Source organism: Primulina tabacum, chromosome 10, assembly GCF_025594145.1.
Source record: "Primulina tabacum isolate GXHZ01 chromosome 10, ASM2559414v2, whole genome shotgun sequence".
Lineage (NCBI taxonomy): Eukaryota > Viridiplantae > Streptophyta > Magnoliopsida > Lamiales > Gesneriaceae > Primulina > Primulina tabacum.
In genome coordinates, this window is record NC_134559.1 from 39,513,569 (window position 1) to 39,533,080 (window position 19,512).

General features: G+C 43.3%; 17 non-coding genes and 6 pseudogenes across 17 annotated transcripts; all 23 read left to right on the top strand.

The window, feature by feature from the left end:
* The first annotated feature begins 623 nt into the window (after window positions 1-623).
* Window positions 624-742, top strand: LOC142509815 (5S ribosomal RNA). Its single transcript, XR_012807966.1, has one exon. It is a non-coding gene; the product is annotated as a 5S ribosomal RNA (ribosomal RNA).
* Window positions 743-2,183: 1,441 nt separating this feature from the next.
* Window positions 2,184-2,302, top strand: LOC142506941 (5S ribosomal RNA). Its single transcript, XR_012805212.1, has one exon. It is a non-coding gene; the product is annotated as a 5S ribosomal RNA (ribosomal RNA).
* A 672-nt stretch (window positions 2,303-2,974) lies between these two features.
* On the top strand, window positions 2,975-3,089 carry LOC142511020 (5S ribosomal RNA; annotated as a pseudogene).
* A 684-nt stretch (window positions 3,090-3,773) lies between these two features.
* Window positions 3,774-3,893, top strand: LOC142511561 (5S ribosomal RNA; annotated as a pseudogene).
* Window positions 3,894-4,575: 682 nt separating this feature from the next.
* Window positions 4,576-4,694, top strand: LOC142511247 (5S ribosomal RNA; annotated as a pseudogene).
* Window positions 4,695-5,364: 670 nt separating this feature from the next.
* LOC142507271 (5S ribosomal RNA) lies at window positions 5,365-5,483 on the top strand. Its single transcript, XR_012805531.1, has one exon. It is a non-coding gene; the product is annotated as a 5S ribosomal RNA (ribosomal RNA).
* Window positions 5,484-6,164: 681 nt separating this feature from the next.
* Window positions 6,165-6,282, top strand: LOC142508526 (5S ribosomal RNA). The gene has a single exon (XR_012806735.1). It is a non-coding gene; the product is annotated as a 5S ribosomal RNA (ribosomal RNA).
* Window positions 6,283-6,966: 684 nt separating this feature from the next.
* LOC142514083 (5S ribosomal RNA) lies at window positions 6,967-7,085 on the top strand. Its single transcript, XR_012809994.1, has one exon. It is a non-coding gene; the product is annotated as a 5S ribosomal RNA (ribosomal RNA).
* Window positions 7,086-7,768: 683 nt separating this feature from the next.
* Window positions 7,769-7,887, top strand: LOC142508075 (5S ribosomal RNA). The gene has a single exon (XR_012806307.1). It is a non-coding gene; the product is annotated as a 5S ribosomal RNA (ribosomal RNA).
* Window positions 7,888-8,567: 680 nt separating this feature from the next.
* On the top strand, window positions 8,568-8,686 carry LOC142511804 (5S ribosomal RNA; annotated as a pseudogene).
* Window positions 8,687-9,365: 679 nt separating this feature from the next.
* On the top strand, window positions 9,366-9,484 carry LOC142510683 (5S ribosomal RNA; annotated as a pseudogene).
* A 691-nt stretch (window positions 9,485-10,175) lies between these two features.
* LOC142509588 (5S ribosomal RNA) lies at window positions 10,176-10,294 on the top strand. Its single transcript, XR_012807755.1, has one exon. It is a non-coding gene; the product is annotated as a 5S ribosomal RNA (ribosomal RNA).
* Window positions 10,295-10,979: 685 nt separating this feature from the next.
* On the top strand, window positions 10,980-11,098 carry LOC142512364 (5S ribosomal RNA; annotated as a pseudogene).
* A 516-nt stretch (window positions 11,099-11,614) lies between these two features.
* Window positions 11,615-11,733, top strand: LOC142514563 (5S ribosomal RNA). Its single transcript, XR_012810451.1, has one exon. It is a non-coding gene; the product is annotated as a 5S ribosomal RNA (ribosomal RNA).
* Window positions 11,734-12,391: 658 nt separating this feature from the next.
* LOC142515063 (5S ribosomal RNA) lies at window positions 12,392-12,510 on the top strand. The gene has a single exon (XR_012810926.1). It is a non-coding gene; the product is annotated as a 5S ribosomal RNA (ribosomal RNA).
* A 686-nt stretch (window positions 12,511-13,196) lies between these two features.
* LOC142514226 (5S ribosomal RNA) lies at window positions 13,197-13,314 on the top strand. Its single transcript, XR_012810130.1, has one exon. It is a non-coding gene; the product is annotated as a 5S ribosomal RNA (ribosomal RNA).
* Window positions 13,315-14,044: 730 nt separating this feature from the next.
* Window positions 14,045-14,163, top strand: LOC142507709 (5S ribosomal RNA). The gene has a single exon (XR_012805958.1). It is a non-coding gene; the product is annotated as a 5S ribosomal RNA (ribosomal RNA).
* A 653-nt stretch (window positions 14,164-14,816) lies between these two features.
* Window positions 14,817-14,935, top strand: LOC142516424 (5S ribosomal RNA). Its single transcript, XR_012812219.1, has one exon. It is a non-coding gene; the product is annotated as a 5S ribosomal RNA (ribosomal RNA).
* Window positions 14,936-15,618: 683 nt separating this feature from the next.
* Window positions 15,619-15,737, top strand: LOC142508338 (5S ribosomal RNA). Its single transcript, XR_012806557.1, has one exon. It is a non-coding gene; the product is annotated as a 5S ribosomal RNA (ribosomal RNA).
* Window positions 15,738-16,420: 683 nt separating this feature from the next.
* LOC142508027 (5S ribosomal RNA) lies at window positions 16,421-16,539 on the top strand. Its single transcript, XR_012806261.1, has one exon. It is a non-coding gene; the product is annotated as a 5S ribosomal RNA (ribosomal RNA).
* A 682-nt stretch (window positions 16,540-17,221) lies between these two features.
* On the top strand, window positions 17,222-17,340 carry LOC142507789 (5S ribosomal RNA). Its single transcript, XR_012806034.1, has one exon. It is a non-coding gene; the product is annotated as a 5S ribosomal RNA (ribosomal RNA).
* A 683-nt stretch (window positions 17,341-18,023) lies between these two features.
* Window positions 18,024-18,142, top strand: LOC142513544 (5S ribosomal RNA). The gene has a single exon (XR_012809485.1). It is a non-coding gene; the product is annotated as a 5S ribosomal RNA (ribosomal RNA).
* A 646-nt stretch (window positions 18,143-18,788) lies between these two features.
* Window positions 18,789-18,907, top strand: LOC142508421 (5S ribosomal RNA). Its single transcript, XR_012806633.1, has one exon. It is a non-coding gene; the product is annotated as a 5S ribosomal RNA (ribosomal RNA).
* The last annotated feature ends 605 nt before the right edge of the window (window positions 18,908-19,512 follow it).

The window sequence follows — 19,512 nt, forward strand, 5'->3', positions numbered from 1 at the left end:
GAATCACGATCGTGATCAGATAAGACATGTGAAATCAACGTAGCTTGGGCACTGCCGGATTTGGAAAAAATTGAAGCCTAATTTGATTGTAAACGGGCAAACGAACGAGACTCATTACTTCGCAATGAGCTGGCGAGATTTTAGCCGAATTCCTTCTCCAAGACCCTCTAATTTGCGTTTTTTCGCTTTTGTTCAGCTTCCGTTTCTTCTAGAAATCTGCTTACGAAGTCTGAAATTCGATTTCGGTTCCATTTTATCGTATTCCAGGCATAATAATAGCTTTACATTCGCTATTTTCTTCTTGTTATTTTCTTTTCTATTTTCTGGGAACATTTAGCGATTTTTGTTGTCTTGAGCAGGTTTCGTGCTGAAGGGTATGACGCATATTTCTCCGAAGACGGTTAACTCGTTAAAAACAATTATTTCAACTGTTTTATCCATAATTTACATAAACGGTCGTGACACGAGGACTTCCAGGGAGGTCACCCATCCTAGCTCTGCCATAGCGCCAGAACGCTTAACTTCATGGTTCTGATTGGGCGAGAGCAGTGCTGCGTGTTGTCCATTGCCGCCCGCGCCACACGTACTCGAGGGATATAAGAATAAACATCCCACTCAATGTCGGGAGCGATCATACCAGCACTAATGCACTGGATCCCATCAGAAATCTGAAGTTAAGCATGCTTGGGCGAGAGCAGTATTAGGATGGGTGTCCCCCTGGGAAGTCCTCGTGTTACACCCTTTTTTGTGTTTTTCTATTTTTGATTACTTGTTGACACACGATTTTCGGCTCAAATCATCTGAATCTTGATCGAGACCAGATAAGAAATGTGAAATCAACGTAGCTCGGACACTGCCGGATTTGGACAAAATTGTAGCCTAATTTGATTGTTAACGGTCAAACGAACGAGACTCATTACTCCGCAATGAGCTGGCGAGATTTTAGCCGAATTCCTTCTCTAAGACTCTCTAATTTGTGATTTTTCGTTTCTGTTAAGCTTCCGTTTACTCAAGAAATCCGCTTAGGAAGTTCTAAATTCGATTCCGGTTCCATTTTATCGTATCCCAGGCATAATAATAGCTTTACATTCGCTATTTTCTTTTTCTTATTTTTTTTCTCTTTTTTGGGAACATTTAGCGATTTTTGTCGTCGTGAGCCGGTTCTGTGCGGAAGGGTATGACGCATATTACTGCGGTGATGGTTAACTCATTAAAAACAATTATTTTGACTGTTTTATCCATAATTTACGTAAACGGTCACGGCACGAGGACTTCCAAGGGAGGTCACCCATCCTAGCTCTGCCATCGCGCCAGAACGCTTAACTTCATGGTTCTGATTGGGAGAGAGCAGTGCCGCGTGTTGTCCATCGCCGCCCGCTCCACACGTACTCGAGGGATATAAGAATAAACATTCCACTCAATATCGGGTGCGATCATACCTGAACTTATGCACCAGTACTATGATGGGTGAACCCATGGGAAGTCCTCGTGTTACACCCCTTTTCGTGTTTTTCTATTTTTGATTACTTGTTGACAGACGATTTTCGGCTCAAATAATCTGAATCTCGATCAGGATTAGATAAGACATGTGAAATCAACATAGCTCAAGCACTGCCGGATTTGGACAAAATTGTAGCCTAATTTGATTGTAAACGGGCAAACGAACGAGACTCATTACTCAACAAGAAGCTGGCGAGATTTTAGCCGAATTCCTTCTCTAGGACCCTCTAATTTGCGATTTTCCCCTTCTGTTAAGCTTTCGTTTCCTCGAGAAATCCGCTTAGGAAGTTCGAAATTCGATTTCGGTTCCATTTTATTGTATCTCACGCATAATAATAGCTTTACATTCACTATTTTCTTCTTCTTATTTTTTTTTCTCTTTTCTGGGAACATTTAGCAATTTTTTTTGTCGTGAGGCGGTTCTGTGCAGAATAGTATAACGCAAATTACTCCGGAGACGGTTAACTCATTAAAAATAATTATTTCGATTGTTTTAGCCATAATTTACGTAAACAGTCGCGACACGTGGGCTGCCAGGGAGGTCACCCATCCTCGCTCTGTCATCGCGCCAGAACGCTTAACTTCATGGTTCTGATTAGGCAAGAGTAGAGCCGCGTGTTTTCCATCACCGTCCGCTCCACACGTACTCGAGGGATATAAGAATAAACATCCCACTCAATGTCGGGTGTGATCATACCTGCACTTATGCACCGGATCCCATCAAAACTCCGAAGTTAAGCGTGCTTGGTCAAGAGCAGTACTAGGATGGGTGACCCCCTTGGAAGTCCACGTGTTGCACCCCTTTCTATTTTTGATTACTTGTTGACAGACGATTTTCGGCTCAAATCATCTGAATCTCGATCGGGACCAGATAAGACATGTGAAAACAACGTAGCTCGGACACTGCCGGATTTGGACAAAATTGCAGGCTAATTTGATTGTAAATGGGCAAACGAACGAGACTCATTACTCCGCAATGAGCTGGCGAGATTTTAGCCGAATTCTTTCCCTAAGACACTCTAATTTGCGATTTTCCGTTTCTGTTAAGCTTCGGTTGCCTCGAGAAATCCGTTTAGGAAGTCCGAAATTCGATTCCGGTTCCATTTTATCGTATCCCATGTATAATAATAGCTTTACATTCGCTATTTTCTTCTTCTTATTTTTTTTCTATTTTCTTTGAACATTTAGCGATTTTTGTTGTAGTGAGCCGGTTCGGTGCAGAAGGGTATGACGCAGATGACTTCGGAGACGGTTAACATATTAAAAACAATTATTTCGACTGTTTTAGCTATAATTATGTAAACGGTCGCGACACAAGGACTTCCAAGGGAGGTCACCCATCCTAGCTCTGTCATCGCGCCAGAACGCTTAAATTCATGGTTCTGATTGGGCGAGAGCAGTGCCGCCTGTTGTCCATCGCCGCCATCTCCACACGTACTCGAGGGATATAAGAATAAACATCCCACTCAATGTCGGGTGCGATCATACCAGCACTAATGCACCGAAATCAGAACTCCGAAGTTAAGCGTGCTTGGACGAGAGCATTACTAGGATGGGTGACCCCCTGGGAAGTTCTCGTGTTGCACCCCTTTTCGTGTTTTTCTATTTTTGATTACTTGTTGACAGACGATTTTCGGCTCAAATCATCTGAATCTTGATCGAGACCAGATAAGAAATGTGAAATCAACGTAGCTCGGACACTGCCGGATTTGGACAAAATTGTAGCCTAATTTGATTGTTAACGGTCAAACGAACGAGACTCATTACTCCGCAATGAGCTGGCGAGATTTTAGCCGAATTCCTTCTCTAAGACTCTCTAATTTGTGATTTTCCGCTTCTGTTAAGGTTCCGTTTCCTCAAGAAATTTGCTTAGGAAGTTCTAAATTCGATTCTGGTTCCATTTTATCGTATCCGAGGCATAATAATAGCTTTACATTCGCTATTTTCTTTTTCTTATTTTTTTTTCTATTTTTTGGGAACATTTAGCGATTTTTGTCGTCGTGAGCCGGTTCTGTGCGGAAGGGTATGACGCATATTACTGCGGTGACGGTTAACTCATTAAAAACAATTATTTTGACTGTTTTATCCATAATTTACGTAAACGGTCACGGCACGAGGACTTCCAAGAAAGGTCACCCATCCTAGCTCTGCCATCGCGCCAGAACGCTTAACTTCATGGTTCTGATTGGGCGAGAGCAGTGCCGCGTGTTGTCCATCACCGCCAACTCCACACGTACTCGAGGGATATAAGAATAAACATCCCACTCAATATCGGGTGCGATCATACCTGCACTTATGCACCGGTTCCTATCAGAACTCCTAAGTTAAGCGTGCTTGGGCGAGAGCTAGTACTATGATGGGTGAACCCCTGGGAAGTCCTCGTGTTACACCCCTTTTCGTGTTTTTCTATTTTTGATTACTTGTTGACAGACGATTTTCGGCTCAAATAATCTGAATCTCGATCAGGATTAGATAAGACATGTGAAATCAACGTAGCACAAGCACTGCCGGATATGGACAAAATTGTAGCCTAATTTGATTGTAAACTGGCAAACGAACGAGACTCATTACTCCACAAGAAGCTGGCGAGATTTAGGCGAATTCCTTCTCTAGGACCCTCTAATTTGCGATTTTCCGCTTCTGTGAAGCTTTCGTTTCCTCGAGAAATCCGCTTAGAAAGTTCGAAATTCGATTTCGGTTCCATTTTATTGTATCTCACGCATAATAATAGCTTTACATTCACTATTTTCTTCTTCTTATTTTTTTTTCTCTTTTCTGGGAACATTTAGCAATTTTTTTTGTCGTGAGCCGGTTCTGTGCAGAATAGTATAACGCAAATTACTCCGGAGACGGTTAACTCATTAAAAACAATTATTTCGATTGTTTTACCCATAATTTACGTAAACGGTCGCGACACGTGGGCTGCCAGGGAGGTCACCCATCCTCGCTCTACCATCGCGCCAGAACGCTTAACTTCATGGTTCTGATTAGGCGAGAGTAGAGCCGCGTGTTTTCCATCACCGCCCGCTCCACACGTACTCGAGGGATATAAAAATAAACATCCCACTCAATGTCGTGTGTGATCATACCTGCACTTATGCACCTGATCCTATCAAAACTCCGAAGTTAAGCGTGCTTGGTCAAGAGCAGTACTAGGATGGGTGACCCCCTTGGAAGTCCTCGTGTTGCACCCCTTTCTATTTTTGATTACTTGTTGACAGACGATTTTCGGCTCAAATCATCTGAATCTCGATCGGGACCAGATAAGACATGTGAAAACGACGTAGCACGGACACTGCCGGATTTGGACAAAATTGCAGGCTAATTTGATTGTAAACGGGCAAACGAACGAGACTCATTACTCCGCAATGAGCTGACGATATTTTAGCCAAATTCTTTCCCTAAGACACTCTAATTTGCGATTTTCCGTTTCTGTTAAGCTTCTGTTTCCTCGAGAAATCCGTTTAGGAAGTCCGAAATTCGATTCCGGTGCCATTTTATCGTATCCCATGTATAATAATAGCTTTACATTCGCTATTTCTTCTTCTTATTTTTTTCTATTTTCTGTGAACATTTAGCGATTTTTGTTGTCGTGAGCCGGTTCGGTGCAGAAGGGTATGACGCGGATGACTCCGGAGACGGTTAACTCATTAAAAACAATTATTTCGATTGTTTTAGCTATAATTATGTAAACGGTCGCGACACAAGGACTTCCAAGGTAGGTCACCCATCCTAGCTCTGTCATCGCGCCAGAATGCTTAAATTCATGGTTCTGATTGGGCGAGAGCAGTGCCGCGTGTTGTCCATCGCCGCCAGCTCCACACGTACTCGAGGGATATAAGAATAAACATCCCACTCAATGTCGGGTGCGATCATACCAGCACTAATGCACCGGATCCCATCAGAACTCCGAAGTTAAGCGTGCTTGGGCGAGAGCAGTACTAGGATGGGTGACCCCCTAGGAAGTTCTCGTATTGCACCCCTTTTCGTGTTTTTCTATTTTTGATTACTTGTTGACAGATGATTTTCGGCTCAAATCATCTGAATCACGATCGGGATCAGATAAGACATGTGAAATCAACGTAGCTTGGGCACTGCCGGATTTGAAAAAAATAGTAGGCTAATTTGGTTGTAAACGGGCAAACGAACGAGACTCATTACTCCGGAATGAGCTGGCGAGATTTTAACCGAATTCTTTCTCTAAGACACTCTAGTTTGCGATTTTCCGCTTCTGTTAAGCTTCTGTTTCCTCAAGAAATCCGTTTAGGAAGTCCGAAATTCGATTCCGGTTCCATTTTATCGTATCCCAGGCATAATAATAGCTTTACATTCGCTATTTTTTTCTTCTTATTTTTTTCTATTTTCTGTGAACATTTAGCGATTTTTGTTGTCGTGAGCCGGTTCGGTGCAGAAGGTTATGTCGCAGATGACTCCGGAGACGGTTAAATCATTAAAAACAATTATTTCGACTGTTTTAGCTATAATTATGTAAACGGTCGCGACACAAGGACTTCCAAGGGAGGTCACCCATCCTAGCTCTGTCATCGCGTCAGAACGCTTAAATTCATGGTTCTGATTGGGCGAGAGTAGTGCCGCGTGTTGTCCATCGCCGTCCGCTCCACACGTACTCGAGGGATATAAGAATAAACATCCCACTCAATGTCTAGTGCGATCATGCCAGCACTAATGCACCGGATCCAGTCAGAACTCCGAAGTTAAGCGTGCTTGGGCGAGACCAGTACTATGATGGGTGACCCCCTGGAAGTTCTCGTGTTGCACCTCTTTTCGTGTTTTTCTACTTTCGCTTACTTTTTGACAGACGATTTTCGGCTCAAATCATCTGAATCTCTATCGGGACCAGATAAGACATGTTAAATCAACGTAGCTCGGGCACTGCCGGATTTGGACAAAATTGTAGGCTAATTTGATTGTAAACGGGCAAACGAACGAGACTCACTACTCCACAATGTGCTGGCGAGATTTTAGCCGAATTCCTTCTCTAAGACCCTCTTATTTGCGATTTTCCGCTTCTGTTAAGGTTCCGTTTCCTCGAAAAATCCGCTTAGGAAGTCCGAAATTCGATTCCGGTTCCATTTCATCGTATCCCAGGCATAATAATAGCTTTACATTCGCTATTTTCTTCTTATAATTTTCTTTTCTATTTTCTAGGAACATTTAGCGATTTTTGTTGTCTTGAGCAGGTTTTGTGCGGAAGGGTAGGACGCATATTACTCCGGAGACGGTTAACTCGTTAAAAACAATTATTTCAACTGTTTTATCCATAATTTACGTAAACGGTCGTGACACGAGGACTTCCCATGGAGGTCACCCATCCTAGCTCTGCCATCGCGCCAGAACGCTTAATTTAATGGTTCTGATTGGGCGAGAGTAGTGCCGCGTGTTGTCCATCGCCGCCCGCGCCACACGTACTCGAGGGAAGTAATAATAAACATCCCACTATATGTCGGGAGCGATCATACCAGCACTAATGCACCGGATCCCATCAGAACTCCGAAGTTAAGCGTGCTTGGGCGAGACCAGTACTAAGATGGGTGACCCCCTGGTAAGTCCTCGTGTTGCTCTCCTTTTTGTGTTTTTCTATTTTTGATTACTTGTTTACAGACAATTTTCGGCTCAAATTATCTGAATCTCGATCGGACCAGATAAGACATGTGAAATCAACGTAGCTCGGGCACTGCCGGATTTGGACAAAATTGTAGGCTAATTTGATTATAAACGGGCAAACGAACGAGACTCAGTACTCCGTAATGGGCTGGCGAGATTTTAGCCGAATTATTTCTTTAAGACCCTCTAATTTGCGATTTTTCGCTTCGGTTAAACTTCTGTTTCCTCGAGAAATCCGTTTAGGAAGTCCGAAATTCGATTCCGTTTCCATTTTATCGTATCCCAGGCATAATAATAGCTTTACATTTGCTATTTTATTCTTCTTATTTTCTTTTCTATTTTCTTGGAAAATTTAGCTATTTTTGTTGTCGTGAGTCGGTTCTGTGCGGAAGGGTATGACGTAGATTACTCCGGAGACGGTTAACTCATTAAAAACAATTATTTCGACTGTTTTAGCTTTAATTTATGTAAACGGTCGCGACACAAGGACTTCCAAGGGAGGTAACCCATCATAGCTCTTTCATTGCGCCAGAACGCTTAACTTCATGGTTCTGATTGGGCGAGAGCAGTGCCGCGTGTTGTCCATCGCCGCCCGCTCCACACGTACTCGAGGGATATAAGAATAAACATCCCACTCAATGTCGGGTGCGATCATACCAGCACTAATGCACCGGATCCCATCAGAACTCCGAAGTTAAGCGTGCTTGGGCGAGAGCAGTACTAGGATGGGTGACCCCCTTGGAAGTCCTCGTGTTGCACCCCTTTTCGTGTTTTTCTATTTTTGATTACTAGTTGACAGACTATTTTCGGCTCAAATCATCTGAATCTCGATTAGGACCAGTTAAGACATGTGACAACAACGTAGCTCGGACACTGCAGGATTTGGACAAAATTGTAGGCTTATTGGATTGTAAACGGGCAAACGAACGAGACTCATTACTCCACAATGAGCTGGCGAGATTTTAGCCGAATTCTTTCACTAAGACACTCTAATTTGCGATTTTCCGCTTCTGTTAAGCTTCTGTTTCCTCGAGAAATCCGTTAAGGAAGTCCGAAATTCGATTCCGGTTCCATTTTATCGTATCCCGGGCATAATAATAGCTTTACATTCGCTATTTTCTTCTTCTTATTTTTTTCTATTTTCTGTGAACATTTAGCGATTTTGTTGTCGTGAGCCGGTTCGGTGCATAAGGGCATGACGCAGATGACTCCGGAGGCGTTTAAGTCATTAAAAATAATTAGTTCGACTGTTTTAGCTATAATTATGTAAACGGTCGCGACACAAGGACTTCCAAGGGAGGTCACCCATCCTAGCTCTGTCATCGCGTCAGAACGCTTAAATTCATGGTTCTGATTGGGCGAAAGCAGTGCCGCGTGTTGTCCATCGCCGCCCGCGCCACACGTACTCGAGGGATATAAGAATAAACATCTCACACAATGTCGGATGCGAACATACCAGCAATATTGCACCGGATCCCATCAGAACTCCAAAGTTAAGGGTGCTTTGGCGAGACCAGTACTAGGATGGGCGACACCCTGGGAAGTCCTCGTGTTGCACCTCTTTCCGTGTTTTTCTATTTTTGATTACTTGTTGACAAAGATTTTTGGCTCAAATCTTCTGAATCTCGATCGGGACCACATAAGACATGTGAAATCAACGTAGCTCGGGTACTGCCGGATTTGGACAAAATTTTAGGCTAATTTGATTGTAAACGGGCAAACGAACAAGACTCTTACTCCGCAATGAGCTGGCGAGATTTTAGCCGAATTCCTTCCCTAAGACCCTCTAATTTGCGATTTTCCGCTTCTGTTAAACTTCCGTTTCCTCGAGAAATCGCTTAGGAAGTCCGAAATTCGATTTCGGTTCCATTTTATCGTATTCGAGGCATAATAATAGCTTTACATTCGCTATTTTCTTCTTTTTATTTTTTTTCTATTTCTGGGAACATTTAGCGATTTTTGTTGTCGTGAGCCGGTTCTGTGCGGAAGGGTATGACGCAGATCACTCCGGAGATGGTTAACTCATTAAAAACAATTATTTCGACTGTTATAGCCATAATTTACGTAAACGTTCGCGACACGAGGACTTCCAGGAGTGGTCACCCATCCTAGCTCTGTCATTGCGCCAGAATGCTTAACTTCATGGTTCTGATTGGGTAAGAGCAGTGCCGCGTGTTGTCCATCGCCGCCCGCTCCACACGTACTCGAGGGATATAAGAATAAACACCCCACTCAATTTCGGGAGCGATCATGCCAGCACTAATGCATCGGATCCCATCAGAACTCCGAAGTTAAGCGTGCTTGGACGAGACCAGTACTAGGATGGGCGACCCCCTGGAAATTCCTCGGGTTGCACCGATTTTCGTGTTTTTCTATTTTAGATTACTTGTTGACAGACGATTTTTGGCTCAAATCATCTGAATCTCGATCGGGACCAGATAAGACATGTGAAATCAACATAGCTTAGGCACTGCCGGATTTGGACAAAATTGTAGGGTAATTTGATTGTAAACGGGCAAACGAACGAGTCTCTTACTCCGCAATGAGCTGGCGAGATTTTAGCCGAATTCCTTCTCTAAGACCCTCTAATTTGCGATTTTCCGCTTTTGTTAAGTTTCCGTTTCCTCGAGAAATCCGTTTAGGATGTCCGAAATTCGATTCCGGTTATATTTTATCGTATCCAAAGCATAATAATAGACTTACATTCGCTATTTTCTTCTTATTATTTTTTTCTATTTTCTGGGAACATTTAGCGATTTTTGTTGTCATGAGACGGTTCTATGCGGAAGGGTATGACGCAGATTACTCTGGAGATAGTTAACTCATTAAAAACAATTAAAAACAATTATTTCGACTGTTTTAGATATAATTTACGTAAAATGTCACGACACGAGGACTTTTCAGGGAGGTCACCCATCCTAGCTCTGCCATCGCACCAGAATGCTTAAATTAATGGTTCTGATTGGGCGAGAGCAGTGCCGCGTGTTGTCCATCGCCGCTCGCGCACCACGTACTCTAGGGATATAAGAATCAACATCCCACTCAATGTCGGGTACGATCATACCAGCACAAATGCACCGAATCCCATCAGAACTCCGAAGATAATCGTGCTTGGGCGAGAACAGTACTAGGATAGGTGACCCCGTGGGAAGTCCTCGTGTTGCACCCTTTTTCGTGTTTTTCTATTTTTGATTACTTGTTGACAGACGATTTTCGGCTCAAATCATCTGAATAACGATCGGGACCAGATAAGACATGTGAAATCAACGTAGCTCGGGCACTGCCGGATTCGGACAAAATTGTAGCCTAATTTGATTGTAAACGGGCAAACGAACGAGACTCATTATTCCGCAAATAGCTGGCGAGATTTTAGCCGAATTCCTTCTCTAAGATCCTCTAATTTGCGATTTTCCTCTTCTGTTAAGCTTCTGTTTTCTCGAGAAATCCGCTTAGGAAGTCCGAAATTAGATTCCGGTTCCATTTTATCGTATCCGAGGCATAATAATAGCTTTACATTCACTATTTTTTTCTTCTTATTTTTTTTTTCTATTTTATAGGAACATTTAGCGATTTTTGTTGTCGTGAGCCGGTTCTGTGCGGAAGGGTATGACGCAGATTACTCCGGAGACGGTTAACTCATTAAAAACAATTATTTCTACTGTTTTAGCTATAATTTACGTAAACGATCGCGACAGGAGGACTTCCGAGGGAGGTCACCCATACTAGCTCTGCCATTGCGACAGAACGCGTAATTTCATGGTTCTGATTGTGCGAGAGCAGTGCCGCGTGTTGTCCATTGCCGCTCGCGCCACACGTACTCGGGGGATATAGGAATAAACATCCCACTCAATGTAAGGAGCGATCATGCCAGCACTAATGCACCGGATCCCATCAGAACTCTGATGTTAAGCGTCATTGGTTGAGACCAGTACTAGGATGGGTGACCCCATGGGAAGTCCTCGTGTAGCACCCCTTTTCGTTTTTTTCTATTTTTGATTATTTGTTGACAGACGATTTTCGGCTCAAATCATCTGAATCTCGATCGGGACCAGATAAGACATGTGAAATAAACGTATCTCGGGCACTGCTGGATTTGGATAAAATTGTAGGCTAATTTGATTGTAAACGGCCAAATGAACGACACTCATTACTCAGCAATGAGATGGCGAGATTTTAGCCGAATTCCTTCTCTAAGACCATCTAATTTGCGATTTTTCGCTACTGTTAAGCTTCTGTTTCTCTTGACGCAGATTACTCCGGAGACGGTTAACTCATTAAAAACAATTATTTCGACTGTTTTAGCTATAATTTACGTAAACGGTCGCGACAGGAGGACATCCCAGAGAGGTCAACCATCCTAGCTCTGGCATCGCGCCAGAACGCTTAAATTCATGGTTCCGATTTGGCGAGAGCGGTGCCGCGTGTTGTCCATCGCCGCCCGCTCCACACGTACTTAAGGGATATAAGAATAAACATACCACTCAATGTCGGGTGCGATCATACCAGCACTAATGCACCGGATCCCATCAGAACTCCGAAGTTAAGCGTGCTTGGGTGAGACCAGTACCAGGAAGGGTGACCCCCTGGGAAGTCCTCGTGTTGCACCTCTTTTCGTGTTTTTCTATTTTTGATTACTTGTTGACAGACGATTTTCGGCTCAAATCATCTGAATCTCGATTGGGACCAGATAAGACATGTGAAATCAACGTCGCTCGGGCACTGCCGGATTTGGAAAAATTGTAGCCTAATTTGATTGTAAACGGGCAAACGAACGAGACTCAATACTCCGCAACGAGGTGGCGAGTATTAGACGAATTCCTTCTCTAAGACCCTCTAATTTGCGATTTTCCACTTCTGTTTCCTTGAGAGGAAGTTCTAAATTCGATTCCGGTTCCATTTTATCGTATCCCAGGCATAATAATAGCTTTACATTCGCAATTGTTTTCTACTTAAATTTTTTTCTATTTACTGGGAACATTTAGCGATTTTTGTTGTCTTGAGGGTTCTGTGGGGAAGGGTATGACGAAGATTACTCCGGAGACGGTTAACTCATTAAAAACAATTATTTCGATTGTTTTATCCATAATTTAATTAAACGGTCGCGACACGAGGACTTCCCAGGGAGGTCACCCATCCTAGCTCTGCCATCGCGCCAGAACGCTTAACTTCATGGTTCTGATTAGGCGAGAGCAGTGCCGCGTGTTCTCCATCTCCGCCGCTCCACACGTTCTCGAAGGATATAAGAATAAACATCCCACTCAATTTCGGGTGCGATCATACCAGTACTAATGCACCGGATCCCATCAGAACTCCGAAGTTAAGCATGCTTGGGCAAGAGCAGTACTAGGATGGGTGACCCCCTTGGAAGTCCTCGTGTTGCACCCCTTTTCGTGTTTTTCTATTTATGATTACTTGTTGACAGACGATTTTGGGCTCAAATCATCTGAATCTCGATCGGGACCAGATAAGACATGTGAAATCAACGTAGTTCGGGCACTGCCGGATTTGGACAAAATTTTATCTTAATTTGATTGTAAACGGGCAAACGAACGAGACTCATTACTCCGCAATGAGCTGGCGAGATTTTAGCCGAATTCCTTCTTTAAGACCCACTAATTTGCGATTTTCCGCTTCTGTTAAGCTTCCGTTTCCTCGAGAAATCCCCTTAGGAAGTCCGAAATTCGATTCCGGTTCCATTTTATCGTATCCGAGGCATAATAATAGCTTTACATTCGCTATTTTCTTCTTATTATTTTTTTTTCAATTTTCTGGGAATATTTAGCGATTTTTGTAAACGTGAGCCGGTTCTGTGCGGAATGGTATGACGCAGATTACTCCGGAGATGGTTAACTCATTAAAAACAATTTTTTCGATTGTTTTAGCCATAATTTACGTAAACGGTCGCGACACGAGGACTTCTTAGGGAGGTCACCCATCCTAGCTCTGCCATCGCGCCAGAAAGCTTAACTTCATGGTTCTAATTGGGCGAAAGCAGTGCCGCGTGTTGTCCATCATCATCCGCTCCACACGTACTCGAGGGATATATAAGAATAAACATCACACTCAATGTCGGGTGCGATCATACCAGCACTAATGCATCGGATCCCATCAGAACTCCGAAGCTAAGCGTGCTTGGGCGAGGGCAGTATTAGGATGGGTGACCCCGGGGAAATCCTCGTGTTGCACCCCTTTTCGTGTTTTTCTATTTTTGATTAATTAGTAACGGACGATTTTTGGCTCAAATCTTCAAAATCTCGATCGGATCAGATAAGACATGTGAAATCAAAGTAGCTCGGGCACTGCCGGATTTGGACAAAATTGTAGCCTAATTTGATTGTAAACGGACAAACGAACGAGACTCATTACTCTGCAATGAGCTGGTGAGATTTTAGCCGAATTCCTTCTCTACTCATTACTCTGCAATGAGCTGGTGATATTTTAGCCGAATTCATTCTCTAAGACCCTCTAATTTGCAATTTTCCGCTTCTGTTAAGCTTCCGTTTCCTCGAGAAATCCGTTTAGGAAGTCCGAAATTCGATTCCAGTTACATTTTATCGTATTCCTGGCATAATAATAGTTTTACATTCGCTATTTTCTTCTTCTTATTTTTTTCTATTTTTTGGGAACATTTAGCGATTTTGTTGTCGTGAGCCGGTTTTGTGCGGAAGGGCATGACGTAGATTACTCCGGAGATGGTTAACTTAATAAAAACCATTTTTTCGACTCTTTTAGCTATAATTTACGTAAACGGTTGCGACACGAGGACGTCCCAGGGAGGTCACCCATCCTCGCTCTGCCATCGTGCCAGAACGCTTAACATCATGGTTCCGATTGTGCGAGAGCAGTGCCGCGTCTTGTCCATAGCCGCCCGCTCCACACGTACTCGAGGGATATAAGAATAAACATCCCACTCAATGTCGGGTACGATCATACCAGCACTAATTCAATGGATCCCATCAGAACTCCGAAGTTAAGCGTGTTTGGGCGAGACCTGTACTAGGATGGGTGACCCCCTGGGAAGTTCTCGTGTTGCACCCCTTTTCGTGTTTTTCTATTTTTGATTACTTGTTGACAGACGATTTTCGGCTTAAATCATCTGAATCAACGAAGCTCGGGCACTGCCGGATTTGGACAAAATTGTAGCCTAATTTGATTGTAAACGGGCAAACGAACGAGACTCATTACTCGGCAATTAGCTGGCGAGATTTTTGCCGAATTCCTTTTCTAAGACCCTCTAATTTGCGATTTTCCGCTCTTATTAAGCTTCCGTTTCCTCGAGAAATTCGCTTAGGAAGTCCGAAATTCGATTCCGGTTCCATTTTATCGTATCCCAGGCATAATAATAGCTTTACATTCGCTATTTTCTTCTTCTTATTATTTTTTCTATTTTCTGGGAATATTTAGCGATTTTTGTAAACGTGAGCCGGTTCTGTGCGGAAGGGTATGACGCAGATTACTCTAGAGACGGTTAACTCATTAAAAACAATTATTTCGACTGTTTAAGCTATAATTTACGTAAACGGTCGCGGCACGAGGACTTCCCAAGGAGGTCACCCATCCTAGCTCTGCCATCACGCTAGAACGCTTAACTTAGTGATTCTGATTGGGCGAGAGAAGTGCCGCATGTAGTCCATCGCCGCGCGCGCCACACGTACTTCAGGGATATAAGAATAAACATCCCACTCAATGTTTGTTGTGATCATACCAGCACTAATGCACCGGATCCCATCAGAAATCCGAAGTTAAGCGTGCTTGGGCGAGACCAGTACTAGGATGGGTGACCCCCTGGGAAGTCCTCGTGTTGCATGCCTTTTCGTGTATTTCTATTTTTGATTAATTGTTGACGGATGATTTTCGGCTAAGAACATCTGAATCTCGATCAGGACAAGATAAGACATGTGAAATCAACATAGCTCGAGAACTGCAGGATTTGGACAAAATTGTAGCCTAATTTGATTGTAAACGGGCAAACGAACGAGACTCATTACTCCGCAATGAGCTGGCGAGATTTTAGCTGAATTCCTTCTCTAAGACCCTCTAATTTGCGATTTTTCGATTCTGTTAAATTTCTGTTTCCTTGAGAAATCCGCTTGGAAAGTCCGAAATTCGATTCTGGCTTAATTTTATCGTATCCCAAGCATAATAACATCTTTGCACTCGCTATTTTCTTCTTCTTATTTTATTTCTATTTTCTGGGAACATTTAGCGATTTTTATTTTCGCGAGCCGGTTCTGTGCGGAAGGGTATGATGCAGATTACTCCAGAGACGGTTAAATCATTAAAAACAATTATTTCGACTGTTTTAGCTATAATTTACGTAAACGGTCGCGACACGAAGACTTCCTAGGGAGGTCACCCATCCTAGCTTTGCCATCGCGCCAGAACGCTTAACATCGTGGTTCTGATTGTGCGAGAGCAGTGCCGCGTGTTGTCCATCTCCGCCCGCGCCACACGTACTCGAGGTATATAAAAATAAACATCCCACTCAATGTCGGGTGCGATCATACCAGCATTAATTCACCGGATCCCATCAGAACTCTAAAGTTAAGCGTGCTTGGGCGAGACCAGTACTAGGATGGGTGACCCCCTGGGAAGTCCTTGTGTTGCCACTCCTTTTCGTGTTTTTCTATTTTTGATTACTTGTTGACAAACGATTTTCGGATCAAATCATCTGAATCTCGATCGGGACCGGATAAGAGATGTTAAATCAACGTAGCTCGGGCACTGCCGGATTTGGACAAAATTTTAGCCTAATTTGATTGTAAAAAAGCAAACGAACGAGACTCATTACTCCGCAATGAGCTGGCAAGATTTTAGCCGAATCCCTTCTTTAAGACCCTCTAATTTGCGATTTTCCGCTTCTGTTAAGCTTCTGTTTCCTCGAGAAATCAGCTTTGGAAGTCCGAAATTCGATTTCGGTTCCATTTTATCGTATCCCAGGGATAATAATAGCTTTACATTCGCTATTTTCTTATTCTTATTTTTTTCTATTTTCTTAGAACATTTAGCAATTTTTGTTGTCATGAGCCGGTTCCGTGCGGAAGGGTATGACACAGATTACTCCGGAGACGGTTAACTCATTAAAAACAATTATTTCGACTCTTTTAGCCATAATTTACGTAAACGGTCGCGACACGAGGACTTCCCAGGGAGGTCACCCATCTTAGCTCTGCCATCGTGCCAGAACGCTTAACTTCATAGTTATGATTGGGCGAGAGCAGTGCCGCGCGTTGTCCATCGCCGCCCGCTCCACATGTACTCGAGGGATATAAGAATGAACATCCCACTCAATGTCGGGTGCGATCAAACCAACACTAATGCACCGGATCCCATCAGACATCTGAAGTTAAGCGTGGTTGGGCGAGAGCCGTACTAGGATGGGTGACCCCCTGGGAAGTCCTCGTGTTGCACCCCTTTTCGTGTTTTTCAATTTTTTATTACTTGTTGACAGAAGATTTTCGGCTCAAATCAACTGAATCTCGATCGGGACCAGATAAGACATGTGAAATCAACGTACCTCGGGCACTGCCAGATTTGGACTAAATTGTAGCCTTATTTGATTGTAAACGGGCAAACGAACGAGACTCATTACTCCGCAATGAGCTGACGAGATTTTAGCCAAATTCCTTCTCTAAGACCATCTAATTTGCGATTTTCCGCTTCTGCTAAGCTTCCGTTTCCTCGAGAAATCCGCTTTGGAAGTCCGAAATTCGATTTCGGTTCCATTTTATCGTATCCCAGGGATAATAATAGCTTTCCATTCGCTATTTTCTTATTCTTATTTTTTTCTATTTTCTTAGAACATTTAGCGATTTTTGTTGTCGTGAGCTGGTTCTGTGCGGAAGGGTATAACGCAGATTACTCCGGAGACGGTTAACTCATTAAAAACAATTATTTCGACTGTTTTAGCCATAATTTACGTAAATGCTCGTGACACGAGGACTTCCCAGGGAGGACACCCATCCTAGCTCTGCCATCGTGCCAGAACGCTTAACTTCATGGTTCTGATAGGGCGAGAACAGTGCCGCGTGTTGTACATCTCCGCCCGCTTCACACGTACTCGAGAGATATAAGAATAAACATCCTAATCAATGTCGGGTGCGATCATACCAGCACTAATGCACCGGATTCAATCATAACTCAGAAGTTAAGCGTGCTTGGGCGAGAGCAGTACTAGGATGGGTGACCCCCTGGGAAATCCTTGTGTTGCGCCCCTCTTCGTGTTTTTCTATTTTTGATTATTTGTTGACAGACGATTTTCGGCTCAAATCATCTGAATCTCGATTTGGACCAGATAAGACATGTTAAATCAACGTAGCTCAGGCACTGCCGGATTTGGACAAAATTGTACCATAATTTGATTGTAAACTGGCAAACGAACGAGACTCATTATTCCGCAATGAGCTGATGAGATTTTAGCCGAATTTTTTCTCTAAGACCTTCTAATTTGCGATTTTCCTCTTCTGTTAAGCTTCCGTTTCTTCGAGAAATCCGCTTAGGAAGTCCGAAATTCGATTCAGGTTCCATTTTATCGTATTCCAAGCATAATAATAGCTTTACATTCGCTATTTTCTACTTCTTATTTTTTTTCTATTTTCTGTGAACATTTAACGATTTTTGTTGTTGTGAGCCGGTTCTGTGCGGAAGGGTATGACGCAGATTACTCCGGAGACGGTTAACTCATTAAAATATATTATTTCGACTGTTTTAGTTAAAATTTACGTAAACGGTCGCGACACGAGGACTTCCCAGGGAGGTCACCCATCCTAACTCTGCCATCGCGCCAGAACGCTTAACTTCATGGTTTTGATTGGTCGAGAGCCGTGCCGCGTGTTGTCCATCGCCGCCCGCTCCACAGGTACTCGATGAATTTAAGAATAAACATCCCACTCAATGTCGGGTGCGATCATACCAGCACCAATGCACCGGATCCCATCAGAACTCCGAAGTTAAGCGTGCTTGGGCGAGAGCAGTACTAGGACGGGTGATCCCCTGGGAAGTCCTCGTGTTGCACCCCTTTTCGTTTTCTTATATTTTTGATTACTTGTTGACAAATGATTTTCGGCTCAAATCATCTGAATCTCGATCAAGACCAGATAAGACATGTGAAATCAACGTAGCTCGGACACTGCGGGATTTGGACAAAATTGTAGCTTAATTTTATTGTAAACGGGCAAACGAACGAGACTCCGCAATGGGCTGGCGAGATTTTAGCCGAATTCCTTTTCTAAGACCCTCAAATTTGCTATTTTCCGCTTCTGTTAAGTTTCCGTTTCCTCGAGAAATCCGCTTAGGAAGTCCCAAATTCGATTGCGGTTCCATTTTATCGTATCCCAAGCATAATAATAGCTTTACATTCGCTATTTTCTTATTACTATTTTTTTTTCTATTTTCTGGAAACATTTAGCGATTTTTGTTGTCGTGAGCCAGTTCTGTGCGAAAGGATATGACGCAGATTACTCCGGAGACGGTTAACTCATAATTTACATAAACGGTCGCGACACGAGGACTTCCCAGGGAGGTCACCCATCCTAGCTCTGCCATCACGCCAGAACGCTTAACTTCATGGTTATGATTGGGCGAGAGCAGTGTCGCGTGTTGTCCGTCGCCGCCCGCTCCACACGTACTCGAGAGATATAAGAATAAACATACCACTCAATGTCGGGTGCGATCATACAAGCACCAATGCACCGGATCCCATCAGAACTACGAAGTTAAGCGTTCTTGGACGAGAACAGTACTAGGATGGGTGACCCCCTGGGAAGTCCTCGTGTTGCACCCCTTTTCGTGTTTTTCTATTTTTGATTACTTGTTGACAGACAATTTTGGGCTCAAATCATCTGAATCTCGATCGGTACCAGATATGACATGTGAAATCAACGTTGCTCGGGCACTGCCGAATTTGGACAAAATTGTAGCCAAATTTGATTTTAAACAGGCAAACGAACGAGACTCATTATTACGCAATGAGCTGGCGAGATTTTAGCCAAATTCCTTCTCTAAGACCCGCTAATTTGCGATTTTCCGCTTCTGTTAAGTTTCCTTTTAGCCAAATTCCTTCTCTAAGTCCGAAATTCAATTCCGGTTCCATTTTATCGTATCTCAGGCATAATAATAGCTTTACGTTTGCTATTTTCTTTTTCTTATTTTTTTTCTATTTTCTGGAAACATTTAGCGTTTTTTGTTGTCGTGAGCCGACTCTGTGCGGAAGGGTATAACGCAGATTACTCCGGAGACGGTTAACTCATTAAAAAATATTATTTCGACTGTTTTATCCATAATTTACATAAACGGTCGCGACACGAGGACTTCCCAGGGAGGTCACCCATCCTAGCTCTGGCATTGCGCCAGAACGATTAACTTCATGGTTCTGATTGGTCGAGAGCA